This window comes from Antechinus flavipes, chromosome 4 (assembly GCF_016432865.1).
Source record: "Antechinus flavipes isolate AdamAnt ecotype Samford, QLD, Australia chromosome 4, AdamAnt_v2, whole genome shotgun sequence".
NCBI lineage: Eukaryota > Metazoa > Chordata > Mammalia > Dasyuromorphia > Dasyuridae > Antechinus > Antechinus flavipes.
The window spans coordinates 306,215,860-306,232,493 of NC_067401.1; the positions used below are offsets into that span (position 1 = coordinate 306,215,860).

Here is a 16,634-nt window from a genome sequence, read left to right on the forward strand (position 1 = left end):
GGAACATGAACTTTATACTGCATCATACAGATATGTGTCTTTCAAAGGTGTTGTTTTGCTCTTCTTTATACTATGTGAAAATATAAAAAGAACCAGATTCAGAATAGGTACACACAGTCACTTTATCTAATAGAATCTAAGATGAAGCAGCCACACAGTGTTGCAGAGCATGGTGCCATCAGCTTGTTATCATATTTGTGGCAAGTTAAGCCCACTTGATAGTAGTCTCATAAACAGAAAATCACCTATAACAATTCAGTTACTGACTAAAGAAATAAATGATGTAAACTGACAGCATTTTCTTCCTCCATTGCTTTGACCATTTGCTTAAATCATTATGTGGCTAGAAATTTGAAAAAAAAAAAAAAAAAAAAACAGATTGTTTTCCAAAATGGTCCCTTTGACTCTTATATGTTTGTCAAAGCCTACACAAATCCCCTAGGTGAGAGCTGATGTTGAAATTGTTATCACCATTACATTATTTGTACTATTCAGGCACCAAGTGTTTCGAGGATGTAGAAATTTGGGCAAAAAAAATTGTGATGTGAATTCAGATAGAGGTACCAAACCTCATTAGGAAGAACATTTAAAAAATCTAAAAGCAAGCATTATTCTCCTTAGATGGAATCACAGCTGTGCAGTACTGAGAGCCTAATGCATTCTGCATTAAGCAGATTGTAGGGGAAAACAGACATTCTTGTTTGGGATGTAATTCAAATTTTGGCAGCTATTCCCAGTTTCTGAGGTCACTTGTTTTAGTTCATTACAATGCAAAGACATTGTTCATACCTTGTTAAATGATGGTTGAGCCTAAGTGAAGTAATGAAGTTGAGTTTTTTTTTTTTTTAAACTCTGTCTTATAGCCCATTGAGAAGCATTTCATTTCAGAATTTAAAATATTTAATGACCAGCTGGCTAATGGCCAATCATAACTCACTGTATGCAAGCTATAACAAAGGGGAAAAACCCTCTAAACCTTTAACCAGTTCATTAGCATCCAATCTTTTTGCTGGCATGCCAAATTTTGTATTCGTAAAATGTGTATTTGGAAATAATTGATAACATTTAAAAATAAATATTAATGGTATGATGCTAAGCCTGGAAAGATTTGGATATTGATCTTTCTGTCTTCCCTCACCTTACTATTTGTTTAGATATATTTTCTTTTCTCACTGTATTATCTAACACAAAGCAAATGACTATTGCTGTTCCTTTATGTTTTTTTCTTTGTTCTCCTGCTTTGCCTTTTAAAATTTGTTTTAGGAAAAGGAAAAACCTTTGTTTTGTCTTCTGTTGGATATGGATTTTATACCTATGGCCCTCGAGAGAAACTTTCTCGTATAGCTGACTCCAGTGTAATTCTTCTACTTCAGGCAGTAGAAAAGGGACTGAATAGGTGAAACTTCAGTATTTGACATGTTTATGGTTATATTTTACATTTATATGAATCATTTTTAGAAATCCCTTTGTTTCTAGAACTTTACAACTTGACTTTTTATGCAGAGTCTGGTGAAAGAGGGCTACACAAAAGCTAACCAAGGGAAGGAAGGTCCAATGCAAGTTAGCAAATGATCAAAAGGACAAGACCTCATAAGGTGTTCTTTGGTGTGAGATCCTGGAGAATTTATTAAACTTGAAGTAAACACAATTTCTTCCTTCTGGGAACACATATTCAGAGGTCTAGATTTTTTTTTCTTATTCATCTTACTCTAAAAGCCTATAAAATAAAGAATGGACATGTAATTAAATATATTATCCATTTATATTTTACTGTAAATTATGTAATTGTAATGTATCAGGGATGCTTCAAATTTTGCTATTGATTAATCACTTTAATTGGCTTTTGAGAAATGAATGCTTTGTAAATTATTTGCCTTACTAATATGTATCCTACCTATTCTCCCCTACTTCCTAGAGAATATTCTATCTCCCATCTCCATTATTGTGATAGGCTAATCCCACATATCTAAATGTACTTCCTTTCTACCTCTGATTCTTAAAATATAAAACTTCGTTTAGCAACCATCTCAACTGCCTCCTCCTTTTGTACATCTTTTTTTCCCCAATAAATTTATTTATTTTTAATACACATTGCTTTTTGAATCATGTTGGGAGAGAAAAATCAGAGCAAAAAGTACACAAAAATGGGAGAGATTAAAAAACAGAAAAAAGAAGTGAACATAACATTGTTGATTTATATTCAGTCTCCTTAGTTCTTTTTTCTTAATGTAGATGGCATTTTCTGTCCAAAGTATACTGAGATTGCTTTGGATCACTGAATCACCAAGAATAACCATGTCTTTCATAGTTGATCATCTCACATTCTTGCTGTTATTGTGTATGCTGTATTCCTAGTTTTGCTTGTTTCACTCAGCATCAGTTCATGTAAATATTTCCAGGTCTATCTATAATCATTTTGTTCATCATTTTTATAGAGCAATAATATTCCGTTATTTTCATATACCACAACTTGTTCAGCCATTCCTCAATTGAGGGACATCTACTATTTTCCAATTCTTTGCTACCACAAGAAGAGTTGCTACAAAATATTTTTGTATAAGTGGGTCCTTTTCCCTCCTTTATGATTTCCTTGGGATACAAACCCAGTAATGGCACTGGTGGGTCAAAGGGTATGCACAATTTTATAGCCCTTTGAGCACAGTTCCAAATTGCTCTTCAGAATGGTTGGATGGACTTCTGGTCAAGATGGCCTAGAGGACACACACATCTACTTAGTCTCCATCTTTGCTCTCAGAATTTATTTCATGACAAGGCTCAGAATTAGTGCTTGACTGAAAAAGAACCACAAATAATTACTAACAGAAGACATCCTTGAAATTCATCAGAAAAGGTCTTTTTTTGCTCGCAGGTTGGGGCGGTTAGACTGGGACAGATGGAAGGCAGCCCGCAGCACAGCTGACAGAGTACAGAGTTGACTGAGGGGGGGTAGGGTATGATCTCAGCCTTTTCTATGGGGAGAACTTTACCACAGTGTGGCTACTTTGCCCTTGCAGCAAACCAGTAGACCAGCAGAGGAGCTGTAAACACAGGAGATAAAGACTATAACCCCGAAAAGCAGGATCTCTCGGGACCTGGACACACCTACCCCAAGTGTCTCAGCACACTCTCAGAATCTCAGAGCACAGACCCATTGCAACCATTGTTGTCCTGTTAGTGCCTCAATGCTGTCCCTTCTCCCCCCTTCCCCTCCCCCCCCCCCGCAGTCTGTAGAGGAAGCTTGGTAATACCATCTTACCCCCCACCCCACCCCCCAAAAAAGCAGACTGTATTTGGTTTTTGATAGTTTGTTTTCTTTGATTCTTCTTTGACAAAATAAACAAAAAATTAAAACAGACTCTAACCATTGATAGCTTCTATATGAATAGAGAACAGACTTTAAACCCTGAGGAAACTAAAAACAGATTGTCTCCAGATGAATCCCTAAAAGGGGATATGATCTGGTCCTCAACATATAAGATTCTCATAGAAGAAATTAAAAAGGCTCTTACAAAAGAGCTAGAAGAAAAATGGGAAAAGGAAAGGGAAGCTTGGCAAGAGAGTCTGGATAAATCATCCCACTCATTTAAAGAGAGAATAAATAAAGAAATCAAATCCTTGAAAAACAGAATTAGTGAATTGGAAAAAGAAAATAGCTCTCTAAAAAATAAAATTGGCAAAATAAAAAAATTCCATAGAACAAAACAACTCACTTAAAAATTCAATTGGCCAATTAGAAAAAGAAATAAAAAAGTGAGTGAAGAAAATAATTCATTGAAAATCAGAATCGAACAAATGGAATTGAATGACTCTAGGAGACACCAAGAAGCAGTCAAGCAAAAAAAAAAAAAATATATATATATATATATATATATAATATATATATATATATATATATAATATATATATATATATGAAATAATGGGAAAAAAATGTCAAATACCTTCTTGGGAAAACAACAGGCTTGGAAAATAGATCTAGGAGAGACAATCTGAGAATTATTGGACTCTCTGAAAAATATGATGAAAAAAAGAGCCTGGACACTATATTCCAGGAAATTATCAAAGAGAACTGCCCAGAAGTTTTAGAAACAGAGGATAAAATAGACATTGAAAGAATTCATCGATCAGCTACTAAAAGAGACCCTAAAATCAAAATTCCATGAAATATAGTGGCTAAATTCCAGAACTATCAAACCAAGGAAAAAATATTACAAGCTTTTAGAAAAAGTCAAATCAAATATAGAGGGGCCACAGTAAGTATTACAGGATCTAGTAGCAACCACATTAAAAAATCAAGGGCCTGGAATCAGAATGGTTGGATCACTTCACAACTTGCTAAAGTTATTGTTTCCAGTAGGTTTTTTGATGGTTTTCTAGTATTCTCTAAGTATATCATCTGCAAAGAATGATAGATTTATTTCTTATTGCCTATTCTAATTCCTTTAATTTCTTTTTTTTTTTCTTATTGCTAAAAGCAGCATTTCTATTGTAATGTAGAATTGTAACCTCCCCATTGAGGCTACTGAATGCATTCAGTTTCTCTCCATTACAAATAGTGCTTGTTGTTGGTTTATTTAGATATTGTTTATTATTTTAAGGAACACTCCCTTTAGTTCTCTTGCTAATGTTTTTAACAGGAATGGGTGCTATATTTTGTCAAAATATTTTTCTACATTGAGATTATTGGTTTGTTATTGATATGGTCAATTATGGTAATAGTTTTCCTAATATTGAACTAGTGCTGCATTCCTGGTATTAATCCCAATTGGTCATAGTATATTATCCTGCTGATAAATTGATATAATCTCTTTGCTAATATTTTATTTAATATTTTTGCATCGATATTCATTAAGAAGATTGGTTTGTAATTTTCTTTCTCTGTTTTCGCTCTTCCTGGTTTAAGTATCAGTACCATGTTTGTGTCATAGAAGGAATTTGGCAATACTCCTTTTTTACCTATTTTTCCAAATAGTTACATGGTATTGGGATTAATTATTCTTTAAATATTTGGTAAAATTTCTTTGTGAATCCATCTGGCCTTGGAGATTTTCATTAATGACTTATTCAATATTTTTTCTAAAATGAGACTATTTAAGTAATTTATTTCCTCTTCTGCTAATCTTGGCAATTTATGTTTTTTTAAACATTCATCCATTTCAGTTAGATTGTCAGATTTGTGCTATAGAGTTGGGCAAAATAGGTCCTAATTATTGCTTTAATTCCTTTTTCATTGATGGTAGGTTCATCCTTTTCATTTTTGATGTTGGTGATTTGTCTTTTTTTCTTTCCTTTTTTTAATCAAAGTAGCCAAATGTTTATTTCGTTTCTTTTTCATAAAAACAAGTCTTAGTTTTATATCATATTGTATACACTCATCTGCCTGGCCATGTTGTATTTGTTTTGTTTATAGTCCCTGTTATCCCTAAATATGTTGTGACATGCCCCCCCAATAAATTTTTATTGACCATTTTAATGGAATAAAATTTTCTTGAGGTCATGGACTATTTCAGTTTTGACCTTGTTCCACAAAATATCCTACTATATAGTAATATCTTCATAAGTACATTTTAAATGAATGATTGACAGACTGAATGGTGATAATCCTTGAATTGGAAAAATAGGATTACTATCACTTTTCTGGTGATCTATTTGTTTCCTCTAATCTTAATCTTTGCATGCTTTAATAAAAAAAATTAGGAAGTTTTACCCTGATATAATATACTGTGTGCCCTTTTTTCTTTCTTTCTTTCTTTTTTCCTTGGGCTGCATACAGGAAGCAATCAGAGTTAAGTGTCTTGTCCAAGGTCACTCATCTAATAATTATCTGAGGGACAATTTAAATTTAGGTGCCCCTGATTTCAGGGCTGATGCTCTATCTACTGTACTACCTAGTAGTCCCATATACTAACTTTACAAGGAGACTGAAGATTTTAAACAAAGTTTCTACAATAAAGAAATATGAGTGGTTTATTGCTTCCATAAAACCATGAAAAGTTAGATGATATAGCTTTCTTTTTCTTTTCAAATAAAGATGAAGCTTTTGAGAAACTTAGAAAAAAACCCATATTCCTTTTCTTAAAGCAGTTTTGATGTTCTATTAAAAGGAATTAAGTATAAAACAGGAGATATCAGTTCTGACCCCAACATTGTCATTAACTAGCTGTGTGACTAGCTGCCGGTAAATTATTTAAACTCTGTGACTTTTTCCCCCCTCATTTGAATACTGAAAGATTTGACCTAGATTATCACTTAAATATCCTCCAATTCTTGGATTACATAATACTATGAACGCAGACTTCTTATTCCTTGCTAATCTATCAATTCTCTATCCTTTAGATGTCAAGATTACCTCTATTATTTTACAGATTCGGAAACTGAGGTCCAAAAAGACAAAATGACTGCTCTATGGTCAGATGGATAGTAGGTAACAGAGGCAGGTTTTAGTCACAACAAATTCCAAATTCAGTACTTTTCCCATTATACCTCATTCTATCTCATTTAGTAAAAGGAGCTATTTTATTTGTTTTGCTTTTCTGGAGAAAGAAGGGAATAAGAACCTATCATTACTAGGCAGTTCAACATAACATGCTCTCAGAAAAATTTTCCAATTCTCCTTTTTGAAAATATAGTGAGCTCACTTTTAACAATGCTTCAAGTTCCACACTCTAAGTCACAAAGTATAACCATTTAGCTGCCCATGACACCTAGAAAATTTCTCCATAGAAAATTTGTATAATAATCTATTCCTAAAGATGCAAAACACTGATTTTGTGAGCAGAAAAGACATGATTAATGGTTATAACTAAAAAAAGAAAAAGCAACATGGAAAATTCAAGATTTTCACAATTATATAGATTTTTACATTTCTGTGGAGTCATATCCTTCATTCTTACTATTAATCTTACAAAGGAAGTGTTGTTGTATTTGATTTTCTGTAGTTCTCTCTGATACTGATTTTTATGGAGTGTTGTAATAAAAACATAGCATACTTAGTGTCTTATAATTGAATCAGAAACATAACTATATCTCAGTGTTGAGATTTTTTTCACCAAATGTGTGATGTTAAATGTAAGAAGACCTGTATTCAAAATTTCATAATCTGAACTCTAAGAAAAATTCTACAGGCTTGCTCATAAATAGAAAAAATGATATTTGAGCATTCTCCAAATCCTAAAGCATTTCTGTAAAATAACTTTTATGTAACAACTAAGACAATTAAAATATATTTGAAAATATTCAAAAATATATTTAGGATTGGCAACCTGAGTGGTAAATCTGATCCCACAGTATACTAAAGTGGTTATTATAAACTCTCTTAAAAATTAGATCTATAATGAGTATTCAGATACTTAACTATAGTTAACTCCTGCAAAAACTGTATTGTTAACATTCCATCTATACTAACATTCTATATGAGTCTAATTAAAATTGATCATTATTAGCCCTTTTAATGGGCTTTATAGGAATGATATCATCTTTGACTAAGAAACTATAATCTCTATTATTTCCTAAATTTAAAATTTAAATAGTCTTTTATTGATTAAGGTAAACTAATCATTATGAAATACTCATCTTCACTATATATGCATATATGTATAGATATGTAGGTGTATAGATATCTTTATATACATACACATGCATAGCTCTTCATCTCTCTATCTTTCTATCCAGCTGTAATTCATAAGACAGACATACACTATTGCTAAAGTGAAGTCAACATAAATCTTGCTGTTTCTCTTTTTACCAGATTTGTCTGTATATTCTGTTAACTGAATGGTAAGACAAGGGCTTTTCATTGAAATCCCTGATGTTCTTAAAATCTTTGAAAAGACATTTTTATTTGATCCTTCCTGTAAGCAAAATCTACTGAGAAGATCTAGTCCCTACTCTTAGAAATCATTGGTAATTTCATTTCATTAATGTTTCAATAAAGAATAGAATATCCCTATGATAATTCAAAGATCCAGCTCCTGAGACATTATTTCCAAGAAAGAAAATTTAAAGTTCATCAGTTTTCATTTCTAATTATTAAATTAGGTTGATTTAATATAAATGTTTGATTCTGTTGAGAGCGACATTCTATAAAATCTAGTTTTTGGATGTTTTATACATGTACACACACTCACACATATACATGTGTGTATATATATATATTAGAGAAAGAGAGAGACAGAGAGACAGAGAGAGAGAGAGAGAGAGAGAAATTGAGATTGAGATTAAAAGACTCATATGCAGCCTCATAGATCAATAGCATTGAAGGTCATCTAAAAATATCTAAATTTCATTTAGATATTAGTGGGAGTAACTACACCCATAAAATAACAAATTTTGGAAACATTTAAATATTTTCTTTTAACTTCAATTATAGCAAGATTATATGATTGTATTGTGTCAAGTGCTTGTTTAACAATGCCTTTAAAATGACAATAATGCAAGATTAAAACTTTTTTTTTTGGTTCAGTCATTTTTAAGCTGCATCCCACTCTTTATGACTCCATTTGGGATTTGGTTGGTAAGAGATACTGAAGTAGTTAGTCATTTCCTTCTCTACCTTATTTAACAATCAGCAAAACTGAGATAGTTTTGCCCAGGATCACACAACTAACAAGAGTCTGAGCCATATTTGAAATGAAGATGAGAGACTCTCACAACTGAAGTGACCTATAAGTATAGAGGGAGAGGAAATCCTAGCACTCAGGCACATTAGTGATGCAGCAGAGACCAACTGATGTGTTTGAGGAAGGGAAGAAAAGGAGTTGGAAAGGGAACCATAGAGCAACATGAAATGGCAAATCATGTACAGGTTAAGAAACTCGATAACTTAGTGGTACAACCAAATTTGGAAAGAAAACACCTAGGGAAGATAGGAGACTCGGTGGATAGATCACCAGGTCTGGAGTCCGGAGGACCTGAATCTAAATCCAGCCTCACACACTTGAAAGATACTAGCTGTATGACCCTGGGCAAATCACTTATCCCCATTTTCTGTTCCCTTCCACCCAAAAAAAGATCCAACTAGAAAAGCTATATAAGCAAGTCTATAAAATTACTGACATAATGACCTGACTCCAGGCAGATAATACCTTGATTGACTTTACTACCAGTCTTGATTGCTTGAGCACATGCCATTTCTTCTTAGAAAGAGTGAGTTCATCATACTTTCAGTTACATGCCTTACAAAACTTATATTATGTACTCACAACCCTTTTGCTGTTGGAACATTGCATAGATACTCAGAACTATGTATTCATCTATCTTGCCACTTTGCTAAAGCTCACTACGTCTCTGACTCAAGCCCTTATTCAGTTATATGCTCGAATTAAAAAGCTGGGTTGGGTTGATGGTCAGAAGGTGAATAACTCTTCCGAAATGTAATCATAGACATCATAAGATTTTTATAGGATGGTGTTGAACATTGCATCATTGCAGTAAGGATGTCTCAGATAACCAATGAAATTAATCAAGCAGATTGCACTCTTTTTCTGACCAAAAAGAAAAATAGCCTCCTCTTTTCAAGATTTTTCATTATGCAATATTTTGTGCCATTTACTAAAATAAGCTTCAGGAAAATACTTGAATTTGAATGATGAAGGTCAGCATGGTTTTTTCATGCAACTGATCAAACTCACTCATAACTTCCAAAACTTTGATTTTTATCAGCAAATCATCTCATGAGTACTCAGATGACCTGTGCACAGTATAAATTCCCACTAGCTGAAGATCAGCATTCTTAGATTCTTCCACCCTGCAGCCGTTTTTTGACCTGTATCATTCCAACCTTCCTTCATTTTCACCTCTGGTCCTATTCTGTTTAGTACAAATTGCTTCAGTTCGCAGGTCCCTCTTTAATAATGCAGAAAGGGCAAAGTTTCTCTCTCATCTTGTTGATGTTATTAAGTGAATACTGGAAAATCCACTGAATTTGTCAGATCCAGACAATTACAATGAATTCTGCAGTTTTCTGGCCACATAGAAAAGAAACTACCAACTGGGGAAATTGGTTAAGGTGGAAAACTACCCAGGGGTTATCCAGAAATAGTTAACTTCAAAGTAACAAGCTACTATCACTGGAAATTTGCCCCAAATAGAGGGTACTATGTCCTGAATCTGTGGCAGCAATTGGCTATGTCAAAACCACAGAACCCAGAGCTCCTCAAACTGGAAACCTATATCCCGGAAGTCATCAGAATCTATATCACACCATGCTTGGGGTTTATGCACATCATACTGTTTCAATAGCAGTTGGATCAACCTTCTACAATTAGTTCCTGTGACTATAAGAAGACATGGGTACTCTTTGTCCAGTGTTTGATCAGTCACCCCAAAAATACCAGAGAGTCAGTGCAAGCTCCATGAATGTTACTGTGCAAAAAGGATGACTAATGTAGCTGGTTAACATTATTTTAGTCTTCCCCAAGCTTTGAGGCAAAATGAGTGTGAGTGAGTGTGTGTGTGTGTGTGTGTGTGTGTGTGTGTGTGTTTATTTGTGTGAGTAAGCCTGTGTAAAGGTGAGTCACTGACAATTTCATAAACAGTAATTGATGGCCATATTTCATTTGAGAGCACAAATAAGCAAGATGTTATGGATAGAGAACTGGTCCATTGGGTTCTCCAGCTAATAAATCTGATAGACTTTCATTTGGCACAGGCAAGGAAAGAGACATTAAACTTAACCATTTTGAACTTGTTTGAATAGTTCCACATTGGGGACCAGATGCTGAAATGCTTCCAGTTGTATTGCCATATCTTAGAAGTCTTGAATTTAAACAATGAAACCATAGTCCTAGGAGGCCTCTGTGAATCAATCATCTCTAAAACATTACAGCTTCTCAGTGATCTCAATGACCATCAAGTACAGTAGTATAAGGAAACTGATGAAACTTAGGGCAGCACAGCTTATACTGAACATCACATGAATGAGTGCTTTTCATTTGGGGATATTAATAATCATTTCAACCTGGCAGACATATAGTGTCTGCACTTGGGTACCACTTCATGGTGGATTTTTGTGTAGGATGAGGATTAATACAAATAGTTCATGTTGCCTAATATTTGAAGCTATTGCCCAGATGTTTAACACCAATATATGCAATAGAGAGGGAGCTTTACTGAATGAGGGTGCGTGAAAGTACAGATATATATTTAGTGACAAGTGTAGAAAGAGAAGAAAAAAATATCAAATGTATATTTTTTCTTATTGTCCATCCCTTTACTTCTCCCTGAAATGACCACTTCCTGTTACTGTCTCAATCCTTGTTATTAGGAACTCTAAGCCATGTCTAGCTAATCACCAACACTCTTTTACTATGGCCTTGAGTCCCCCTAGTCACTGACAAACAATCCAACTAAAGTGTTTGATCTTTTTCTCTTCTCTCATTACTGTGGAGCTAAGTAGCTCTGAACGTGGCCACTTCTAGCCAAGTGCTTGTGACCAATAACTTTTAATCTTCCCCAGGCTTTGAGGCAAAATGAGTGTGTGTGTGTGTGTGTGTGTGTGTGTGTGTGTGTGTGTGTGTGTATTTATGTGAGTAAGCCTGTGTAAAGGTGAGTCACTGACAATTCCATAAACTTAAAGCAGCTTTAATTTATCTATTAGTATTTTCAGTATTAATAATGTAAAGTACTTCAACTGAATCCTTCTAAAGTCACACAGAGTAATCTTTGGGAGGAAAAATAAAAAAAAAAAAACTTTTGTCTTTTTATCAGAACTTTAGCTAAATGGCATTGGAACTTCTATTAAATAATTAGGCCACTTTTTTCACAGATATTTACACACATACAAATACACACACACACACGCACACACATACACACTGCACTCAAGAATGAGCTGGAGAAAGTTACCACAATATAGAGGATTCTTATTAACAAGGTCTGGCTAGCATAAAATATTTAACATCCTTCTCCTTTTACTCCTTTTAAAAATATATTTTTCCTTTAAAAATACATCATAGTAAATGTTTTTAATATTAAAAACAAAAAAAATTACCTACAGAAAAATAGAGAAAGCTATTTACCTTTTACCTTTCTCACAATTGTTACTGCTAGTTGTATGCATTTCTAATTCAACTCTTGCTCAAGGGATACATAAATTAGGTTGTATGTTCATTTCTCTTACCTTGCCTGCCCCAACCAACCCTGATTAGTTTTTTGTTGTTGTTGTTTTCTTGTGTTGTGTTTTCGTTTTTTATTTTATTTTTTATTCTTTCCTCTGATGATTGTATGTTGAGTTCTTTCTTGCAAGGTCAGATTGAAAGTTGATTTATAAGGGTGTTTGCTAAATATATATTAAGCATTGTAACTGCTGATAAACTTAAATGGTTTTTACTAAAAAGTACATGGTGACATAATTAATAATTAGCAAAGGCAGAATTTAGATTCTAGGATTAAAACTGGTATTTTTATACTATGTTATTGTGCTTGTCTTTTATAACTGGGAAAATGTTAGATTGTTCATATAGTGATATTAAGAGACTACCAATGGTCATCTTACATGCTTCTTTAATATACACAGAAAGTGAAGAGAATGTAAGGAAAATGCCAAGCATGACTCTAGTCACTTTATGGACAGATTATGATGTCCCACAGGATGTGCAGATATGTGTGCATTGCAGTGTAAGTTGCTGGAGTGAATTCCCACATTGAAAGAACCACTGGAATATCACAATAATAATTTACTATTTTTGGTTTTATATCTTCAGCACCAAGCACAGTTCCTGATATTTTGCAGGTGCTTAATGAATGTTAGACTGATATACTAAAATGAAAATCAGGAGTTAGCGTCAATTAGAATGATAGCATACACAATGTGAACACAAACCCAAAGAAAGGAAATATAAAACCAAATGTTGAGTAAAGGAAAGTCTCCCTTGCATCTCCCAACTTTAATGTTCTATTTTGACTCCTCTCCTATTGCTGTTTTTAGATATTTGCTATGTTGGAAATGATCAGTCAAATATTGTTCATTTAAAACTCATTTTTGTCATAAAGATCTCATATACTATAAATATGTAAAGGAAAAAATTGAAACAGAATATATTCCATATAAGGATTTTATGCCATTCCTCAGAGGAAATAATCACATCTTAGAAATGGGGAAGCTAAGTCACAAAACAATAGAATGCTTTTCTTGAATAAAGAACACACCATGCTAGAAATTAAATCTAGGAAATTGTCTATCATTTCAGGGACTAGATATCTCCCTTTGACCTATATTCTTTATACCACCTATTCTTTTGTCTCCCAGTTTATTGTCTGATTAACCCACTCTTCCTATCACCAATATAATCATCAATGCCTGTGGCTTTCACCTTGCTGATAAACATGATAACTGCTGACCTCTGTCAGGTCTACCTCTCTTTTGTCTCCATAATCACTTATCTAACTGTGATCCCCCCTGAATTCATTGCTGAGTCAATTCCACATCACTTATACATCCCAATTGTCTTATCAGAAACCAAGAAAATAGATGGAAGAAGTCTTCAACCCACACTCTGGTCCATAGGATTTAATTTTTTTTTCATAAACCAGTGTATATTTTGGCCTGAAAAGAAACAACTATATCAATAAAACTTTGGTCTTAAAGGTTTTCTATACAGTGGATAAAGTATACACAATCAAATAAGCCCTGTATTTAAATTAGTTATGTTGAGAAACAATATGACAAGCACATTTATACAAATTAATAAATCTATGCATGCACAATATATCATCACAATATAATATGCACAATATCATGCAACAATATAATAATATAATATAATGTTTTGGTTTGTATAGCTTCCTTATTTGAGCAATATCTATACCAATGAAATCAGAAGTCTAGTTACTCTCTACTATCCTTATAAGTTCAAATAAAAATACATTTATGTAAGTATAAATATTATATATATATATATATATATATAATATATATATATATAATATATATATATATATATATATATATACAGAGAGAGAGAGAGAGAGAGAGAGAGAGAGAAGGCAGACAAATAGAGATCAGCTTTGACCCATGGAATCAGAAAGTTATGCATTCAAGACCTACTCATGAGGCTTATTATGATGAAAGATAAATCACTTAAATCTTAATACTTATTCACATTACATTTGTATTCAAATATCATATAATTTCAAAATAATATATAAAATCAACTATGTTGGAAGAAATAAATGAAATGATAAAAAATCCTACAGAGTGCTGCTATCTTCATGGAACTTTCAGCATGTTAGTAGTCACTCACAGATTATTGAATCCTGAAGATGAATAGATATACCTCTTCATAAGCCAAGATCTTCTATGAATTATGTCAGTCCTGGATCACCTAAACTTCAGATCACTTCTGGCTCTGTAAATTTTCTTTCTTTCTCCTTTGATAATAAGGGTACGCCAACTAAATGAAAATATCTCCTACTGTCATAAGTTTATCCTAGACAATGCAAGAATGGCCAATCACATTTAGAAGAGTTAGCAGGGATTTTATGGAGATAGAGGGGGTATATTGTAATAAGAGGAAGGAAACCTGGACTCAAGTCATAGTTCTGACAAAATGAGTATGTCTTTTAACTTTTCTTCATCAGTGATTCTGTGTCCTCATCTGAAAACCAGAAATAATATTTGCTTCTCTTACATTATAGGTTGCTTATGATTTTAGAAATCACAGAGAGCTATAAATATTGGAGTTATCATAGATGTGGTTGCTAAAGTTTGATAATCAGTGAGTGACATAGGGAAGTAGTGAAGAATCATTTTTTTTTTAATTTAAGTTCTCTTTAATTATCTTGATATGCACTCAGGCAAAAAAAAAATAATAATGTTTTTACTCCCAAAGCGAACTCATGCTAGTATGGTGGAAAGCAATAGACACCAAGATCTCCCCATCTTGGTAATTACTGTTCTTCAGAACAATTCACACTGGTAGTTATGGAGATTTTTGGCAGCTACTACAAATCTTAGGAGCTTCTCTTGGCAGCTCTTAAATTTTCAACTCCCAATGTACCTTCCTTTATCCTTCACAGTCTTCAGCATCTCTAGCCTCTTCAAACATTATCCTCAATCATATCAAACATAGATATGATATCATTTGACACTGAGATGTCTCTCAATGACAACGAGAAAATTACTCTCTCAGCACCATATCTAGAGGATAGCTCATGACAATATTCTCTTTTGGATGGTAGTTGCAATGTCTTATAGTTTTTAGCTAAACCAGTCTTCTAATAAAACTATCAAAACTCCTTTGTTTGATCAGGAAATTAAATCTACAAAGTTAAAGGATGAATTACCATATCATCTCCTTTATGTAACTTTAACCCATAAATTTTCTGGTTCTTTTCTTGGAAGAAGGTCCCATACTCAGTGTAATGTAATATAGATTCTGCCACTTCCTCCTATCAGGGGCATTAAAACAATACCAAATTCTTCTTCGTACATCTCCCTTCCTGCCTGCTCATTAAGAATGTGTGGAGAGGGGGAGAAGCTCCAAGGAGCTGAATTCCAAAAATAGTTTCCCAAGGTAAATATAAATAAAAATCTAATTAGCTCTGGATTACTCTATATTATGTATTTTGAGAGACAGGAAGGGGGCGGTCCCCCAAAAATAATTTTTTTTTTAAAAAGAGAGAGAAGTTTCATAGAGTTACTAAATACTTCATAGTTTAAGAGCTTGACAAGATGTAAGAAATGGAAATTGTATCTCCCTAGGAAGTAAAAGTGGTGCAAAAAATAGAGGTAGAAGATTGTCTAAAACAAACTTTTCCTATTTTCTCATTTTGCACAAAAGCATGCCTAAATATAATTCTGTGTACATTCAAGGGATTTTCCCCTTTGATTCAGAAAATTGCTTTTTAAGGATTCAGGAAACACATGTTTTAGTTCCTACCATGAACTGGTTATGTCACTTAATGAGAAAAAACAAATTCTCTAGCCTTATTTTCCATATCTGATCATTTATAGAAGTTGGATTAGATTTCCAGAATTCTTTCTAGCTATAAAATTCTATGGTTCTATGATTATTGATAACTTCACTAAGAGATATACAATAGCATCAAAACTATCAGACACCAGAATTGCTAGTTTAGAGATAATGATTCCTCTTCAAAAGTAGAGGAAAGCTGGAGAAATAATGACCTAGTCTAACCTTCTTCTAGAATAGGCTTGTAACTGAACTTATGTAGAGTGCTGAATCTTGTGCACTCATTTCTAATAATACTTTACCTCCAAGAATCCTTTCCTTGCAACTTCCTTCCTATATGTAAATATGGAGAATTTTATAGGAAGAGTATAAATTTGTACATTGTAGAAAAAAACAAAGCAAAACATTTAAGAAACTTTTATGTGTTATCCTTCGAAACTTTTTGCTCTTAAATTCCCAAAAGGGTTAAAAAAAAAAAAAAACTCTTCAAGAACTATTGATTTATAATGATTAGTTGTCTTGAAAGGAGACACTCAGTTAAGGCTACTTACTAGACTGAAGAAAAACAGTTGTTTTTCACATAAGAACTGAAATAAGAAGCTGATTCTAGGGAGAAAAAAAGGAAATAAAGATGATATCTTAAGCCATTTAAAATTTAGTTGATTTATATTCATTTTCCACATATGCAGTTCTCCATATTCATTTGCTTTATCTCTTCTGTGTC

General features: G+C 33.2%; 1 protein-coding gene and 1 pseudogene across 1 annotated transcript in view; both read left to right on the forward strand.

Moving 5' to 3' along the window:
* Nucleotides 1-11,470, forward strand: part of LOC127559242 (exportin-7-like) — an 85,667-nt pseudogene extending 74,197 nt beyond the window's left edge.
* The window catches only part of NKAIN2 (sodium/potassium transporting ATPase interacting 2), a 1,366,633-nt gene that overhangs the window by 921,085 nt on the left and 428,914 nt on the right, over nt 1-16,634 (forward strand). The gene's annotated exons all lie outside the window — the stretch shown is intronic.